Source organism: Bactrocera dorsalis, chromosome 1, assembly GCF_023373825.1.
Source record: "Bactrocera dorsalis isolate Fly_Bdor chromosome 1, ASM2337382v1, whole genome shotgun sequence".
Lineage (NCBI taxonomy): Eukaryota > Metazoa > Arthropoda > Insecta > Diptera > Tephritidae > Bactrocera > Bactrocera dorsalis.
In genome coordinates, this window is record NC_064303.1 from 86,764,660 (window position 1) to 86,784,042 (window position 19,383).

At 35.8% G+C, this 19,383-nt stretch overlaps 1 protein-coding gene across 3 annotated transcripts in view; it reads left to right on the forward strand.

Moving 5' to 3' along the window:
- The window catches only part of LOC125775789 (uncharacterized), a 162,221-nt gene that overhangs the window by 20,490 nt on the left and 122,348 nt on the right, over positions 1-19,383 (forward strand). For all 3 annotated transcript variants that reach the window (XM_049446579.1, XM_049446580.1, XM_049446581.1), the window contains exon 2: positions 1,356-1,433. The gene's annotated coding sequence lies outside the window, so the exon portion shown is untranslated. The remainder of the gene's footprint in view (positions 1-1,355; positions 1,434-19,383) is intronic.

The following is a 19,383-nucleotide window of genomic DNA, read 5'->3' on the forward strand; positions in this document are numbered from 1 at the left end:
GTTTCACTCATGTTCGATTTTATTTCGTGTTTCATTCATGCCACTGTAAATTTCTGAAAATGTTGTTACGTTATTTTGCATTTCAGGTGACGATATACTACATATGTATATGTATATACATGTATGTATGTAAGTGTCAAAAAGTCAGTTGCGCATACTCAACCAAAAATGGTGGATCATGTTGGCCTAAGCTTTTTAAGATTCACAACTACTGTCTCAATTGTTACATAAGCGATGAACGCATAAGGCCATATACCCATAGAGAGCCGCTTGGACATACACACATACATACATACACATTGACCTTTCCTACAAAAAAAGTTATTTGTAACATCTTTTCTCTGGAGTTGCCGCTGTTAATTTTTCTTCTCCGTTTTTCCCTTTCCCCCGACTTTTCCCATTTCTATTGAGGTGCGGTCAAGTATTAGGAATTTCTAGCAATTGTTGTCTGGTGTTTAGCACTGTATTTGTAATTTTTCATCTCTGCATAACTCTGCTTGTTTGCTGGTCTGTCTGTTTTGACTGTGTTTCGCTTTTATTGTATTTTTGACGATTTGTATAATTTTTCAATTGAATAAAGAAAATAAATTTGTATAAATTAGTAATTGTGTCCGAAAAGATTTGAAATACGTATATACATAAGTATATATGTATGTACATATGCAGCCGCCATATATACTTACATATATTTATAAATATACAAACATATGCATGTGAGTAACAAATCCCATTCAATATTGTTGTGGGAAAAAATTGAACTTTTTGACTTTATGAATGTATGTATGTAGCTTTTTATCGCCAAACTACCGTTTGTTTTCCGTTGGTACCGCTAGCAGAAGAGTAGTGTGCGGCCGTCGTAGTTTATTTCTACTGCTATCGGTTTGCGAATGAAGTCTTGTTCAAACAGAGTTTTTATTGTGGCAGTTTATAGACAAAGTGCTATAATTATGTTGACGAGCTGTTAATATCGATTTTGATGTTTAACGATGTTAATTTACTGGTATTGAAAAATTAACTGTCTTCACACTAATTGTGAGCAAAATCATGTGAGCTTATGTTGATGAAGATGAGGAATAATAAGTAATCTTTTTATACCAATGTATTTATATAATCTAGTACCTCATTATTGAGATATTGATCTGAAATTTCGCACATTTTCTCCATTAAAAACTGCTTATTTGTCGGAACGACCGATATCAGATCACTATAACATATAACTGCCATACAACTAAGAATTGATCCTCAAGTTTTTTTGCGGAAAAAATTCACTTAAAAAGTTTTAGAAACTTAAAAACTGTAAATAAAAATTTCATTTTAATAAACATATAATATATTTTACTTACTTTATATTTCAGATTAAATTCCCATAACTACACGAACGAAATCAGGCAACTCCAACCGATCAACACCCGTTTTACTTTTGCTTCAACTTGGTAAGTTTAATCTTCAAAAATTGCTTGAATCTAAAATTCTATTTATTTCGTAAAATTAAATTAAGTGAAGAAGGAGCTAAAAGGATTTATTTACTTAATATTGTGGTATAATTCTTAATTACAACCTATTGATACGTTTCTCAGTACGTTCTCCTCATGTTATCTAACTATAGTGTGATCCATTTCGAGGATCATTACTTAAAAAAAAACAGAAACTTCAAATTTAATGGGCATGTTTATTATCATTATTTTTTGAAGATTAACTCTCTAACTCTTGGTGGCCAATCGACCGGTTCAAAACTCGAAATTATCTGCTCACCGAAGTGTAATCTCAATAAATGCACTGATTGATGCGATGTGTTGGAAGTGGGGACGTTTTGTTGAAACCAAATGTTGCCGAGATCATGAGCTTCAATTTCAGTCACCAAATAGTCGGTCATCATGGCGCATAAACGGTCGCCATTGACCCTGAATTGGGCCTTATTGCTGAACAAAATTAAGCTCGAAAACGTCGGATCTTCTTGGAACTTTTCAATCGATTCTTCACGGTTTTCGTGTAAACTCTCAGCTACGGCTGTTTTATTTTCTTCACTGTGTGCTGGATGTTGTCTATTCGGTTGAATATTATGCAATAATGAATGCTGGATCTCAAGATGTTGATGATCTGTCCAAAAAAGGCTTTTGAAAAAAGTACCTTTACTTGGATCACCCATTACAATTCTTAATTGCAACCTTTTGACACAATTCTCGGTACGTGCTCTCCTCATACTATATAACTAGGATGTAACGAAAGTCCTGGCTTGGCGATTTCGATAGTCGGAAATAAATTTTGAGTTTTTTGGGGTATTTGTAAGCTAATACAAGTTTGTGGAAATTCATTTCATTTATTCACTAAGTTTTTAACAAACTTAGACGTCTTTTAGTATTCAAAACTCAATTTATTCAATTAAGACTTCGGATATGCATAATTATACAGTGAATCCAAATATTGTAATTTAAAATTTTCTGGTCTCGATTAAGGTGTAGCTTCTTCGGCTCAGTTATGCAATCTTGCTGTTGGATACAATTTGTTCAAAATTTGGTAACTTCCTTGCCGCTTAATACCGATATTCTATCGAATTATTAGGATTAAGTTTAAATAATAATGACTTCGTTGTTTAAAACCTTAGTTAGATCTCAGCTTAAAGCCAAATGAGCTTAAAATTATTAATCAATCCTATTATGCATAGTTCTCTGTATATATATGGTATGTAAAGGGTGATCCATTTTAAGGTTCCCTATTTTTTCTTTAAAGAAAAAACACAAAAACATCATATTTAATGGGGAATTATAATATTGTTCGAGAGAACATTATTTGGCATTTATTTTTCTAAGATTATCTTTTTCAAATGTTCGCCACGACTACATCTCAGATGGTTCCTACGTTCCGTTCAGTCCAGTTTTCGATGACTCGTTCTTCTGGTTTTGCTCCAAGCTCTGAATCGAAGCGGGATTGCCTGCATAGACTTTAGACTCTACATATCTCCACAGGAAAAAGTCTAACGGTGTTATATCACGCACTCTTAGTGGCCAATCGACCGGCCCAAAACGTGAAATTATCTGCTCACCGAAGTGTTCTCTCCATAAATCCATTAATTGATGCAATGTGTGGGAGGTGAAAGAGAAATATACTCTATTCGGTCGTACATTATCAAATAATGAATGCTGGGCCTCAAAATTAGTGATGGTGTTACGAATAGTAAGCTAAGTAAACTGAACTGTCAAAAAAATTACTTTTACTTGGATCACACGTTATATCAGAAAACATGTGCTCGCAAATTACTTCGTTCAGAAGTTTGGCTTTCTTTTTAAGCAGATGATTAGGGTTAATAAGTTAATACATATTGCAATAAAGTAGCTAATACTTAATCATGTACATATGTATAGTATGTATATATTTTGTATTCGTTTTGCTCGTTAGAACTTCAACAGGAAACATAAAATGCCAATGACAAATGATCTTAAGAAAAACTTTCATTGGAAAATGAGCTCGCTTAAAGCTAAAGCAAAAATACATTTATACATGGTTGTACATATGTATGTACATACTTTTACTCTTTTGTACATATTAATAATATAATGAAAAAAATACAAATTGTCAAACTTTTATAGTTAAACAATGAACATATCCCTCCGTTCATGACGCCAGAAACTAATAAATTCTTCTGGCAAATGAACTCCAAAAGAGTAACGGGACGATGCTGTCGTAATATCACTTTCTATTATTATTGATTTAGTTTGTGAATATGTTTATGAACTGTAAGAAAGTAGCTAAGTACCTAAATTAAAGGCATATTTACAAAGGTCGAAGTTAAGGGTCGATAGCGATCGAGAGAATTTGCGTAAGTGGGGGTCATTAGATAATGAAACAAGAAAAAACGGTGACTTCGAATGCACCGAAGTGGTAGTACGCTTCATAGGCACATTTATGCATTGTATATTTTATTTATTAAAAGGGTATAAAAAGATCTTTCTTTTGATTTTCAGCGGTCAGTGTGTATAGCAGCTATAAGCTATAGTAGTTCGATCTTAACAATTTGTTCTGAGATTGAAGTTATGTTCTGGCATACCAAACTTTTCCAGAGTTAGGCATAAGGCAACCTTTTAAGTTGATGGACCACTACAGTATATTTCTAGCTGAGGTCTTTGCTATTGCGAAAGCCGCGGAGCTGGCTTCTATTGTACTTGCAGGCAATTCCAGAGTCAACATCGACGTAAACAGCCCAGCAGCAATCAAGGCAGTACCTCGTATCGCATATTGGCCAGAAGAGTCATGGGAAGCAGGGCAGAAGTGGAAAGTACTCGCATTGCCAGAGGTAAACAACTTTACTTCTACTGGGTGCCAGGCCACAAAAGCATCGAGGGCAATGAAATAGTGGACGAGATTTTCAAGAACGGTGTACGGCTAACATTCGAAAACGTGAAACCTATGAAACGGGAAACCCATGCATTGTCTATACGACGATCTCGACAGAAGCATGGTAAGAAAATCAAAAGCCGATGGAATGATCTAGCAGGCTGCAAACCTGAAAAAATCATGTGCAAAATGGTGGATCGGAAGTACATAAAATTCCTATTGGCACTCGATAGAGAAGACTGTGGGAATATAATGGGAATATTAACTGATCGCTGTCTGGTGGCGACACACGCACTGCAGGAAATGCTTAGAGCGGGGCACCAGAGAAACAATGGAGCAATTCTAGTGCACTTGTTCCGCATTGGCAAGACTACGCTGTAGGCATCTGAGGTTCCCACAGTATGATACACTGTAGGAGGTGTCGACAGTGAAGCCGCAGAATCTGAAAAATTCGCGTCAAATGCAGGCATCCTAAACGAGTCTTGGACTTAGCAAGTGTATATCTGGTATTGCAAGGCCGAAAACTGGTCTATGCGTGGTTTATTGGCCTGCCAGATTAACCTAAACCAACCTATGCTTTGGCAAATAACCCATGTAAAATCTCATCAATATATGTATCTGGTGATTTTGTCCGATCTGAAACATTTTTGCTGACATTGTACTTTGCCAAATCCTGTGAAGATATCTTCTTAAATAAAAAAATTTTCCATACAAGCTCTTGATTTAGAACTTTCAGTTTGCATGGCAACTAATAGTATATTAAAAAGTTCCGATATCGACGGTTGCGACAAGTGAGCAGCTTTTTTTGATGGAAAGATGATTGCAAAATTTCAGTTGGATATTTCCAAATCTGAGGGTATAGTGCGCGTTATGCGTTCTGGTCTAAAACAACAATTAATCCAAACAAATTTTTAAAGCCTTATTGTTTCGGTTCTATTATGGTTAGGTCTTTCCGTTATAAACTAGTACTTTTCTTGATCTAAATTACGTTTCTTTGGCATCATTCCCAATATATCCAAAAATACAAATTTGTATGTTAAACGTAAGATCTAGTTCACTTCATTTTCATGCACTCCTCTCCTCTTTCTTGTAATGATCTTAAGGTCACTCTACACAAGAACATCTTTTCTAAATCGAAAAGTTTCCGTTTTCCCAGCAGGGCACTTTAAGTTCAAACAGCGAGCAATTGCGTGTTAAGTAACTTGAAATTGCCCGGCATTGTGCTCCGCGTGTGCAAAACCGGTTCAGAACAACCGAAAAAGCTGAAAACATTATGATTATCAAGTGTATTGCAGATTCTAACGAAGCAGGCAAAATGAACTTGGAGCAGAGCAAACTACATAAATAAAATTCCTTGAAAATATCACAATGCCAAAAACCTGAAATGTTATAAAGTACAAACAAGTCTTGCAGAAAAGCATTTCTTCGGTAAATGGCGAAATATGGTGTTCTGCTTTATCTCGGAATGCTGTACGAGATGTTAACTGTGAGATAACCGTGTAGCCGCGCGTATCTTTTATTTACCAAATACCGAAAGCATGTTAGAACGGCGTTGCAATCAACAAACTCGTTGACGGCGATGAGTTGCTGTGCTCGCTTATTGAATTGCCTGCCACACATTGATGGCACATAAATTTCGTTTTGCCTAAAGTCCCATGTTTCCATTTATCTATTTAACTGTGTTGTTGTCGTTTTTGACTTTTCGCTTATTTTCAGCTGAAGAAATTTATACAGCGAAACTTTTTGCACAACAGTGTACATACAAACATATATTTTGTTTTTTTACTGAAGCTCTATATTGAGTGCTAAACGAGTATTGTACCTTATGGCATGTTGTTGCTTTTGTTGTGGGCCATTTATTTGGTACGTCTGCCTAAGAGCAACTCATCTGAAACGTTATTAACTAACATTGCTTTGGTTCATTAGATTGCTTTCGGCTCATACGCTTTTGTCCCTTTCATCAGTGAACTTTTTGGTTGATTTTTTACAGCCTTCTTTACCGTAATATATTTTGATTATTTGCCGCAATTTGAGGTTGGTTCACCACATGCCAAAGTGGTGGACAAGAACCACCAGCAAACGTCTGGCAGTGAACCGCACGAAGTTTATACGAAGTAAATGGAAAACTGAATGAAAGTACTCCAAGTGTGCAGCTCACAAATTGGACTTTATTTTTCACTTGTCTCTTGGGTTTTAAGAAATAAGAAATAAGTGATATTGGGATAATAATTGGCAGCAATTTTTTTAGGTTTGCTTTGCAATTTTTTTCTATTGCGACACTTTATTTACTTGCAATCAAGCATAAACCTCTTTCTGTAGGGAATAAAGCTCAATTGCTGTGTTGTTATTTTAAGCGAGGGTTTTTGAACATTTTTTTGTTAGTTGATCGCTACAAATCCACATTTTGGAATGCTCAAAGGCAGTCGTTTGTCCCGGTTCGTACTGCAAACTTTTCACTTCCTGGTTGGCGCCGTCCCTCCTCATAACCCCTTGTGTTACATATAAAGTTCCATTTCGCTCTTTCTTGTTTTACAAAACTAGCCGCTTGCATGCTTCATTGTGAACCTCCACCGCTTATCAGTTGATTACAGAGTATGTACGTACACACATATGTACATACATATGTACATACCTCCGCTCACTCATAACATCAAACATTGCCTCAATGAATAAAGTGAAGTATTTGGGCCACACGAAAGATAACAAAGTTTACTTAAGTCTTAAGATAGCATAGCTTGCATACCTATCAAAGTCGCCGGTGTCAACACCGTTATCGTGCTTGTTGTCGCCCGTGGAATACCGCGTGTGAGTAAGCATGCGTGCGGCCGTTTCTATAACTCGAAGAGGCCATCAAAAGCGCTCGAACGTCCAAACATACACACCCACTTGCTTACACGGCGCGTAAAGTTAGCTATGAGCTTGCTTAAGTGCGAACCGAAGAAGTGTGTAAATTGAAGGAAAATTGAAAATCACCGCTAGCGTTGATTGCATTGAAAGGTTGATAGCTTCTGCTATGTGTTGGTCGTACTTTACCGTAAAATAATTGTCTATCTATCTGGAAATCTTTGAAATAGTTATCGAGTTACTTTATTTAAGTTTCAAATTAATTTTGTTCTTATACATATATTTCCAACTTAAAGGTTGAATTATACATGAATATTAGTATATATAATAACAGATATTAATTTAATTTATCTTTATATATAAAAAGTTCGTGTCGCCACGGCCACGGCTTATGAAAAGTCTGTGGAAATTATTAATTTACTTGAGAGTATATTTTTTTTATCAGCCCAGTTCAAATTTGATCACATGATTTATGTAAGATATTACATAATATTGTTATTTTTATTTGAAAGTTCCGTTGTGAACATTTTTATATGGAGAAATGGTGAAATGCTTATACAAAACCTTTTCGCCAAGTACCTGCGTATACTCTCCGAGAAAGCTAATTATAAAATTTCAGATGTTTCTAACATTCTCTTTACAAGAAATCTTTTTATAAGATACCACTAGAAGATAGCAAAGATTAAAGAACTAAATCGACGTTGTTGCATTCGTCTTCATCCCGAATAGGTTAGGTTAGTATGGTAGGTCAATGAGCCTCGCATAGACCACTTTTGGTTCTTTGTGATACCAGATGGAGTTTAGTTGCTATGTTCATGAGGAGTAGTCATCCTTTAGGATGCCTGCGCTTGACGCAAATTCCAACAGACTCTGTGGCCTCATTATCGATACCTCTTCCAGTATATCACATCGTGGAGTTTCCAGATGCTTACATTGTAGTCTTGCTGATGCGCGAAAAATGCACTAGAATTGCTCCATTGTTTCCCTGTTGCTTTGCTCTGGACATTTCCCGCAGTCTTATCGATCTGTCAGCCCCACTCTGCGAGCATGTGTCGCCACCAGACAATGACCAGTTAGTATTATCATCATGTTCCTACAGTATCCTCTATATAGGGGTTTTGTATACTGCCGATCTACCGCTATGAACGTGACTTTTGCAGTTTTGCACCCAGGTAGCGCGTTCCATCGTGTTTTGATTTTACCATGCTTCTGTCCAGATCGTTGTATAGACCACGCATGGGTATTCCAATGTCGATCACGTTTTCGAGTGTTAACCGTGCACCATTCTTGTCAATCTTGTCCAGTATTTCCTCGTTTCTTTTGTGACCTGACACCCAGTAGAACTGAAGTTTCTTGCTTCTGGAAATACTTTCCATTGCTGCCCTGCTTCCCAAGACACTTCTGACCGATATGCGATATGAGGTCCGTCCCGAATACTTTTCAAATATCATATCCGCTTTCACAATCATTCCAGATCATTCATTCTTCTTCGCAATATCTACACGATCTAGTAGTACCATACATATTGGATGGTAAGAATTGTCTAGAGAACTACTTAAGAAAAGAAATCGGATCGGTTGAAAATTGGGATCTTTCGTCTAGGTGTACTTATTATAAAACGCTCTTTTTACATCTCCTTACTTAACTCAATGCCAATGAAAAAACCAAAATAAATTTACAGATATGATAGAGAATTTACTACTTGATACTTTTCATTGGAAAAAATTGTGAAAATTGGTGTGATCATTCCCCTGGTTGTCGGTTGCTTATACCTAATTATTACATCTATTATTGCAAACAAATTAAGCGAGGACTTATTCTTATGCATTTCTTCTTAACTCTTGGTAGTAAATGCGTAAGAAGACTCACTATTTTGGAAACGAACAGTCAATACAAATTCCAATACTGTTCACTTCTTCCGTCGGCCTCATGCAAATTCTTACCTCCACTTTATTTTTAGAGCACCCCACTGCAATAAATTCTTAAGTACCCACGAACCTTAAGTCCGGCTATGACAGCTGGATGTATGTATGTATGTGTCCACATTTATAAGCTCCCGAAAACATGCCTTATCAAAAGTAAATGCCACACAAAAACCTTTCGACGGGTCACTGAATTGGAAGACACAGGGGCGGTATAAGCTTACGGCGCTGAATCCATAGAGTACACAAAAGCACTTAATCCAATTTCTCTTTCACTTCACTTCAATAACGCTATAGTTGGCGCTTTTTCTGAATGCTTGCACTTATTTACTTATATATATTTATATATTTCTTTATATATTCATAACAGCTGTACAAATAACTTGAACGCGGCGGGAATGACCTCTGTCGACGGCCGACTTCAAAGCCGGCATCCAGCTCAATGCATTCAACATGAATTGGGTCATTATGTGGCACAGGTCAACGCAAGATGCCAACACAAGTGCATGACTGTAAGAACTCGTATATTGAACAGTGTGTATCGATAAAAGACGCGACAGACAGAAGCCACCAAATGACAGCGCAAAGAATAGCGCATAAGCCGCTTAAAAAACGTAAAAAGAACTAGTTCAGTGAGGCAGGCAGACGGTGGAGATATTTGTACAAACTTAAATATGACTATATACTATATCTACATACATATATGTACATATGTATATATGTATGTAGTTATGTGAAAAACATGTGTTTGCGTTGAAAAGTGACGCAGTGAGTCAAGTGGTTTTGTACAGCTTTAGTGGAAACGTGTCCGTCGGAGCGGAAATGCGTCACGAAAAACTGGTGGGCATAATAGCAAGTTAATATTGACAGTTACAAAATGGTTCAGTTACATTTGTAGAACACATAAAAACATATTGGCGGCAAATACCGTTGCAATTGGATACAACAAATACGTAAGCTTTAAAAGAAATATATGAAATGCGTAGCGAAACTAATGCTCACTTAACGAACGCATAGAAAATCGGACATATGGCTATGTGTCATATATGTATATATGTCTGTATGTATACATATATGTGTGTGTGCTTATACAAAGTACTCAAAAAAATAAAATTTGACAAGTATGTACGCGTATATTTGAGGTCAAGTTCACTGAGTTGTTGCTACTGGGCACCTCAACATTAGACAAAGCTCGCCAGTTTGGCATAATTTGTTCTACAAAGCACTTTAAGTAGTCGTTTGGGCATGTCAACAGCCGCTGACAACTTGAAAATGTGTAGGGAAGTAATAAAACTCCATAATTATACCATAATTCTAAACAATTGTTGAGCAGACAAAAATAAACACCAACTAAAAATAAGTTTCGTTAGTCTTCCCCTGCCATTAAAACATTAAGAACCCCATTTTTCTCTTAATTCTCCCCACACACTTTTCGCTTCAATTTAAATATCCACAATTTTTGAAGTTCTACAAGCTGAAATCGCTTTGCATTTCGTAATTTGTTGAAGTACAACTTAAGTTTCTGGAAGTGCTTATGAGATAATTAATGATTTGACTGACAGGCTGCTACTTTAGACGTTGCAATTACGAAACGTATTGTACAATTTATTTGTCATTTCGAAAATACTTCTTTATTTAATAGATATGTACATATGTAACTGTGTAGGTTTGTATATAATTTTTATTAATATTTTTAAATCGAGAAAAATGTGTAAGTCTTTGAAGGCTCATTTTGGTACTTTGGCAGTACTGATTGTTTGATTTCAGGTACTACGATGAGTTTAAATTGCTCTAAAGAGAATTTTCACAGATATTAAGACTTATACTTTATAATATCAGCATCCGTTCTGGAGATGTTCTTCCAAATTTCTTTTGAGAATCACCACTTATATAAAACCTAAACGGAAAAGGCATAATTTACCTGGTTTTCCAGTAGCGATGATATGGTTCCTGAGGGTCGTTTCGGCCATTTTAAATATTATTCAGTAATGTTTACAATTTTATGATGGAAAGAAAAAATGCAGATTCTAAATATATTGAAATTTCCAAAAGAATCATAAAAAGATATACGAAGGAACAACGTTTACAAATTATTCAATTTTATTATCAAAAGAATCGCTCTCCAAATGCAACTTATTGTGCACTTTTGCCATTTTATGGTCGTAATAATCGTCCAACAGTGCTCGCTACATGTCGAATCGTAGAAAATTTTGAAGGTACATTTTCTTTATTTAATGTTCAAGTGCCAATAAGAAAAAGAAACGCTTGAAGCAATGAAAATATGGCTGCCGTTTAGGCGTTCTCAAGAATTAAGACTGTCTCAAACCATAATATGGCGAATTGTGAGAAAAGTGTCCGGCTTGCATCCGCATATTTTTCAACGGAGAGCAAAAGACATATTTGTCAAAAAATCTGTACAATTTTGGAAAAATGTGCGTGATTGTCTTATAAGCTAAATACACTCTATAGGAAAAATCGATTATGTTTTAAAGTATTTTTTATTCTTCAACCAGGCCTCTATTATTAATTTTTTTATTAGTTATTTCTTCGAGCTTTTACTATTGTTTGACCTGAGTTTTGGTGTTTGGTATGGTATTAAGGCAAGGGCGTTTAGACCTCTAAACAATTAATAGAAACATCTTGTTGTTTTTGCTTATAAAGATATAATGTTCAAACTAGGCCATGGTAAGTGATTAACGTTAGTGATTAGATTAACTCAATTATTTTTTGAAGCCGTGTAGATTAAAGCATTGTCCGAAAGAACTTAACACTTAATTTGAAGAAATCGCTGGTGTTTCTGATAGTAAATAAGCTAAACCTTCTTAGAAACAATTAAACCGTTAACTTCGATTGTATCGAAGCATCTTTATTCTGATTTGAGCAATCAGCTTGCATGACAGCATTAATCTATATTGTTTCGATCTGAAAAATTTCTTCGTAGATTGTAGCCATCCCTTGGATAATAACCTGTGTCAAATTACGAAAATAATTATATTCCATACAAGGACTTGAGTTTGATCGATCAGTTTTTAAGGCAGCTATACGCCATAGCATCCGAATTAATAAAAAATTTTGATTGGGTAAATCGTAATAATTCTGTTAAAAGAATATCGTAAACTTTACATAACAGTGCTTCTGTTTCGACACTTGGTATGCCGAAGTTCATAACTTATAATCAAAACAATAAATGCAATGGCGTTACTCAGACTATTATAATCGACTATCAGACTATCGGGGATTATAAGTGCTTTGTAGATTTTGGTCTTTATTCGTCGAGAGAGGACTTTACTTTTCAATTGCCACCTCATTCCGAAATAGCAACGGTTGGCAAGAGTTATTCTTCGTTGAATTTCGAGGCACGAACGTCAGTTTACACAGCCATATTAGTTTTACGGGGATCTCAAAATTTGGGATCCGTCATCCGAGGCTGTTTTCTACTTTTCAATGGGAGGTTTTTTTACGAAGCGGGTCTCAAAGCCAGCGTAGAACTCTGAAGAGGGATGTTTCGCTTTCCCAGTTTAGATCGATTTCAAACGGATGTTTTTTGGCTAAACATGGGATACTTGGTCAAAGACCGGAAGTCAAAGCCTCTTTAAGTTGTATGTAAAATAATCGTTTCTGGCCTCTCCTAAGTGAATGGGTCTCAGGAAACTTTCCTCACTTGCGTGAACTTCTCCACATGACTCCAACAAAACCAAACAAACTACGTAATTATTTTTCCTACTTGCTTAAAGTTCAGCCTAACCTTATCACACAATTATATATTCGTCACTTGGATCCATGTATTTATTTTTAAATGTTGACGTATATTTATTTTAATTGTTATAAGAGTAATTAAGAGTGATAACTCGATACTCGATACAACTGATGTTTGGTATTACGAATGCTGCCTGGGTGTTCCAAATTAATCTCTTATATAAATATGTTCATACAACTTTACACATCCACATGTATATTTGTATCTGTGCATAATTAATTTCTATATTATTTTATCTGTACGAAGCCGCTTCCTTAAACTGATTTTCTCATAATTATACCCTCATCTACATTTCTTGGCTTTATTTTGTTTTCGAACTATTAAATTTACATATTGACACAGATAGACAGACTTCCCGGCGGATGCACATACACAGCACATATTTGCAAATATGGGAAACGTGTACATTAAAGTCGCTGCCAGCAAGAGCATAATACAATCGTTGCCGATTTTCGTGCCGAAAATATTTTATTTATTTTTTTTTTGCACTGAGATAGTTGTTGTTTTAGTTTTGCTTATCTTCGTGGGAGTTGCAACAATGAAGCGGAAACATCTGCGATAACGGCGTCTTCACTAGTTATTTGTGGTTCGTACTAAAATATTTTTAACAGATTTACTTTGCACGCATTCATTATACAAACCATATATTTACAGATGATATACTATACTATGTATGTGGTATGTACGCTTATGTGCAGATTGTTTCACTATCCGTGTGATTGCTTACTTATCTGAGAAGGCATACATTTCAGAGCAAGTAAATAAGTACATTGAATCTGTAATGAAATCAGAAGAGACTGTGACGGTGTTACGGCGCCAAGAAGTAGGCCGCTATCAGAGAAAGTAGTTAGAAGACAAAATAAAAATAATTGGTTTCAAAAAAAAAGAAGAATGTTAAAAAAATTTAAAATTCATCGACAAAACTTTGTAGATTTAATGTACTTTGCTTCGAAAAACATCCGTTATGATAAATTATTACATGTTTTTCTAACACAATCATATTTAATGATATCTGTACTTACATACATTCATATATGTAAATTGTTTTCAAAAATTGCCCAAATTATACTCGTAGCTTCGTTATTAGAAAATTACCAAATAAGCCCCAGAAAGTTAATGTATTTAAATGCTTGGCTGTACTTAAATTACTGAAAAGTTTGGCGTGGAAAGGCTTATTTGTTGTTTTGAAATCTTTCCAGTGAAATACTGTAATGCTGTATAAAATATAATTTTATGCAAGCTGTCGACTGTTGTTCCTATTTTTGTGTTGCAAATTACTTTTTCTACTTCCGGTGTTTGGATAAAGTGTAAAAGTTTCGTAAATAAGATTAAAAAGTTTGCCTTGGATTGGTGCAATTTTCAGTTGAAACAAGTGCCTCGAGATAAAACACCTACAGGCGCACACACATGCTCAAAAACATGATTATACCCGGCAGTAAATTGAGTTAGTTGAAAGCATCTGTCTACTACAGAGGGCGTTATGGCTTTTCGATCTGTGTTAGTACAAAGTTTTCAACTGTTTGTCCCTTTAGGTTAGGTCATACTGCCCGGCTGTCACGCCTACTGGTGCTTAGTAATGCCAGATGGAGGTTCGGTTTAGTTTGAGGTGAAGTTTTTTTTTTTTTTACAGCACGTCACCGCTTTTTGCGAACTTTAAGACCGACTTGGCATGTAAGTTTGATACTTCGTCTAGTCCTTTGAACTCTGAAGCTCCTGGATACCTAAGACGAGTTCTAGATAGTGCTGGACACAGGGGAAAAAGGAGTTTCAGCGTCTCTCTCATGCTAATTTGTCTGTATTTCCTGCAAGTATTCATCCATCTCGCTTGTGACCGTCAAGAGGCTAACACCCGTCCGGAGTGTTTCGAGACTGCGTGTGTAAAAAGTATGCAAGTTTTCCTAAGAAGATGTTGTATATGATCTTGGCGATCCTGCGTGTATTTAATTCGTTCCATCTCCTTCTGATCCGCCTTTCAGGTCTTTTGGAAATTTCATTGTATATCAATTTAGTGACTTCCGTATTCCTTATACTTGATCGGTAGTCAGAAGGGTGGCACTGTTGGCAATTTCATCAGCCGTTTTGTTTCCCAGAATTGCTTTGTGACCTTGAACCCAGTATATATGAAGCCACTCTCCGGCAGCCTCTACATTTACTGCCTCCCTGCTTTTAAGGACATTTTCTGACATTTCCGATTTCGATGCGGGATTATTACAGCCTGGCTATCGACGTACGGATTTAAGTATGTTGTCTTCTACGTTGTCAGCTATCTTGGTCTCTTTCCAAACTCCAAAGATATCCGCCTGTAAAATACTGCAGTATTCCGGAAGCTTGAAGGGTCGCTTGAGATCCTGCTACGAATAATAAATTCTGGCTTTTGTTTTTTGAATGGCTTCTACATACGTCTGCATTACGCTTTCCTTTCATAGGCAAATGCATTTTTCCGAAAAGGAAGAAGTCGCACGGTGCCATATCAGGTGAATACGGGTAGTGCTTAATGGTTAAAATGTGATTTTTGTTCAAATAATCGTCCTTCGAATGTTGGATTCTGAGTAATTTTTGGTCGTCGGTCAAATTTTTGAAATTCTCACTGAACAATCGATAAAGATAGCAGATACTAACGCACCAGTCGACAAATAGATAGCGCCACCAGGGGGCGCTAGATTCAAAAAGTCCTGTTTATTTTAGAACACACCTTGTATGTGAATTTGAACTGCTCTATTCTGCTTCAGTTTTGCACCAGTTTGTTGGTTAGTGCGGCACCAGCGCTTTAACTAACGTTTCCGCTTTCCTTCTTCCGGGTGTTGCTAAACACATGTAGATCTGCACATGGCTACATATTTTACTTGTTGTACTTTGTGGCACCTTGTCTTACAGTTTGTCTTCTCGTTTGAGTTTTCATCCACATGTGCGCCACTCGCCCACCAATCAACACCGAATTGCCAGCACACCTGCTCCAAACAGTGCCCATAATTACTTGCTTATATGTAACTAACTGTATTACTTCTTAACATACATACTATAGACGGCAGGTATTCTCTGGAATTGTGGCATGTTAATTTTAGCGAATTTTGCCAAAGAATATTGCGTTGACAACATAAATGTGCGGGAATTGTTCTTGGTGGCAACAAATACGCACATTTATTTATAATATACTATGTAATATGTGTATGTGTGTATTCAATATTTTTTGACTTTGCTTTTAATATACTGCGATTTCTTCGACTTTAAAAATAGGTTCTATTAAATTTGGTATTTTTTTGGGCGAATTTGGATTGGTTGCGTTAAATTCGAACTTCCATAAGGACTATATAGTAAGCACTAGGCGTTATAATGAAGTCTATTTGTAGTGTGAAAAAGGTAAATTTATAAAATAGTATGATACAAAAAGTTAAAAAGGAATCAATTAAGTTGATTAATTAATTGAGTGAACCTTTATTGCCAAAGCGGCCTGTTTCCAATGAAAGATCCTCCCTTTAAGAATTAGTTTGGGGAAATATCATTGCAATTGCAAACGTTTTACCAATAATTAAGTGAACATTTTTAAATTATCTGATAAGAGTCGAATCTTACATCAAAATCCTCTGTCAATAATTATTTAGGAATTTCCTTGATAATGCGCGTAAAGTGACCCAATCGAATTCAAATAACATATACATACCTAAGTAATTTGTTAGCTATAATTACCATACAAAAACAATTATTATGTAAATATACTACCATATCCCTAATTAATGCATTCTATTGATAGTATCATCGATATTTTCTTACATAAGCTTTCACCGATACTTTACGTTCTCATTAACTTTTTGTCAAACGGCTGGATTGTCACACTTTTTGACAGTATGTGTAAATATAGTAGATTAATTACCTTCCACTTATCTGATGAACAATAAAAAACAAGTCAATAAATGTCTATAAGATGATGTACATAAATAGATACTTACAAGTATCTTACGAGTGACAACTGTTGCCAAGTCATACACCTCAACGGTTGTAAAGGGTGACCAATTTCTTGGTTCCCTACTTTTTTAAAGAAAAAAACACACAAACTTCAAATTTAATGGGAAATTTTTATTATCATTCGAAAGAACATTATTTAGCATTTATTTTTTGAAGATTATCTCTTTCAAATGTTGGCCGCGGCTACGTCTCACATGGTTCATCCGTTATGTCTATTTTTGATGACTCGTTCGAACATTTGGACTGGTAACTGGCGAATAACACGCGTGATATTTTCTCCAAGGACTGAATCGAAGCTAGATTGTCCTCATAAACTTAAGACTTTACATATCCTCACAGGAAAAAGTCTAACAGTGTGATATCACACTTCTTGGTGGCCAGTCGGCGCATCATTTTTGAAAAAATATCGACTGATGATTCCATCGGCCACAAATTACACCAAACAAAGCGCTGTTTTTTTCTGAATGAAATGGCAGCTCTCTTCAGGTTGCTCTTTGTCCTAAATGTGGCAACCTTGAAATTCCCTTTCTCTTTTTCCGGCATCCCTACCCTCTCCATTGAAATATATACCTTCGCTCTAGCTTGTTTAGTTCGCCTGCTGCGTCAAGTTGAGTAGACGTGTGTTTGTAGTGCTCGTCACGAAAATGAAAAAGCGAAATCAAGAGCAACGCGTCGCGATAAAATTTTGCTCCAGATTGGGAGAAACAGCTTCGGAAACGTACGCTAAAATTGTAAGAGTGTATGGAGGAGCAACAGCCGCCTTATTCGCTCGACATGTCACCATGTGACTTTTGTTTGTTTCCTAAAACAAAATCGGTGGTCAAAGGAACCCATTTTGAGTCAATTCCAGACATCCAGGCGGCCGTGACGAGGGTACTAGCGGACATCCCAGTCGAAGCGAAAACGCGCTGGAATCGCTGTATAGCTGCCCTAGGGGACTACTTTGAAGGGGATGGTAGAGTTGTAGAATAATTTTCAAATACACGGTTTTTATGGAATCAGTCTCATTACTTCATTGTCATACCTCGTATTGCCGCCAGAAATGGGCCACATCTCTGAACAAAATTTGGTTCTTAAACGTCGGATCTTCTTGGAACTTTTCAAGAGCCTATCGAGCGAAGCGATGTCGCTTAAGAGGTTCTTACACAAGCTGAATATTGTTGAAAAAAGTATCTCTAACGTATATGGTCATATGGGTATGAAAAGTCTCCGTCGTTTCCTATTGTGTGCTACAAACTTCGTGGCAGACTTAATATACCCCGTTCGGTTTTAAAAATGGTTTTTAAGAACCAGAACCGAGTAACCTTTTATGTATAGTTAGCTTTAGCTATGAGGAGTAATTATATGTCATGGGCATATCAGATTGTCTGCAATTCTTCTCTCATGATCTGCACTGCTGTATAGAGTATGGGGATTTACATAGGAGCAATCTTATTTACCCCTCGAACCACTGAAATCTGATTAATTTCAAAAACTAGAATTTATTATTGTCTCCATATGAAAATATCATAAGTCATAAGTCATAAGTCTATCATAAGTTGTAAGTCGTGCCTAAGCTTCAAACTACACAAAAAAGAAATAAAATTCCTGTTTAATTGTTATGTATGTGTTTATAAGTACTGTATGTATGTACTTATATAAAAATTGAATATAAAATTAACACATATCTAACAAAGTCATTATTGAGTTATTATTGTTTTCTAACTAGTTATGTATATCCCAGTTGTATTTCAAGTACCCGCTGAATAAATAGATGGATATTTACACACTTGTACGTTTGTGTACTTTTGAAATTTGAATTAAGCTTACTATTTATAACTGTTTTAATATTGATTATGATTGCTGTCATTTGGCCAATGAATTTGCAAGCTTGCGAAGTTGAAATGGTTGGAATAACTGGAAACAGATTCAAGTGATTCCTAGTAAATGTGAGGTTAGTTTTAACTAGCTTTAGAACAATTTTGAATGTTATCAGCTGACTTTATTTTCAAAAAACAACTATGTAAGGAAAGTTGGAGTTTATTCTTGAAAAAGTGTGAGTACACCTTGTTTGACTTAATAACTCCTAGAACGTTAATAATTCTAATTTTACGATGTACCTTTAGGTACATAAAGTCTCATGGTTATTTGGGGTCAATCTCTCAATTTTATTAAGATAATTGCCGATATATGCAGCATAAGATCACCCGGAACTTCGAAAATCTTTATATTAGTTATATGGGAGATATAGACCCGATTCAATCCATTTGTTCTACACATACAAGGTCTGTCTGACTGTTAAAAAAACAACAAAAAAATAATATTTTTCAAAAGTTATATTTTTTATTCAAAGTAGTTTCCTTGTGCTTCGATACAGCGTTTAGCCCGGGCAATTAGCATTTCAAATGAGTGTTTAAGGTCATTTTTCGGAATGCTCTTGAGAATATCGGTCGTCGCTTTTTGGATAGCTGATATGCCCTGAAACCAGTGTCCTTTCATGGGCAAATGAAGTTTTTCAAATAGGTAAAAATCACAGGGTTCCAGATCAGGTGAGTAGGGTGAGTGATTAATGGTTAATATGGATTTTTTTGT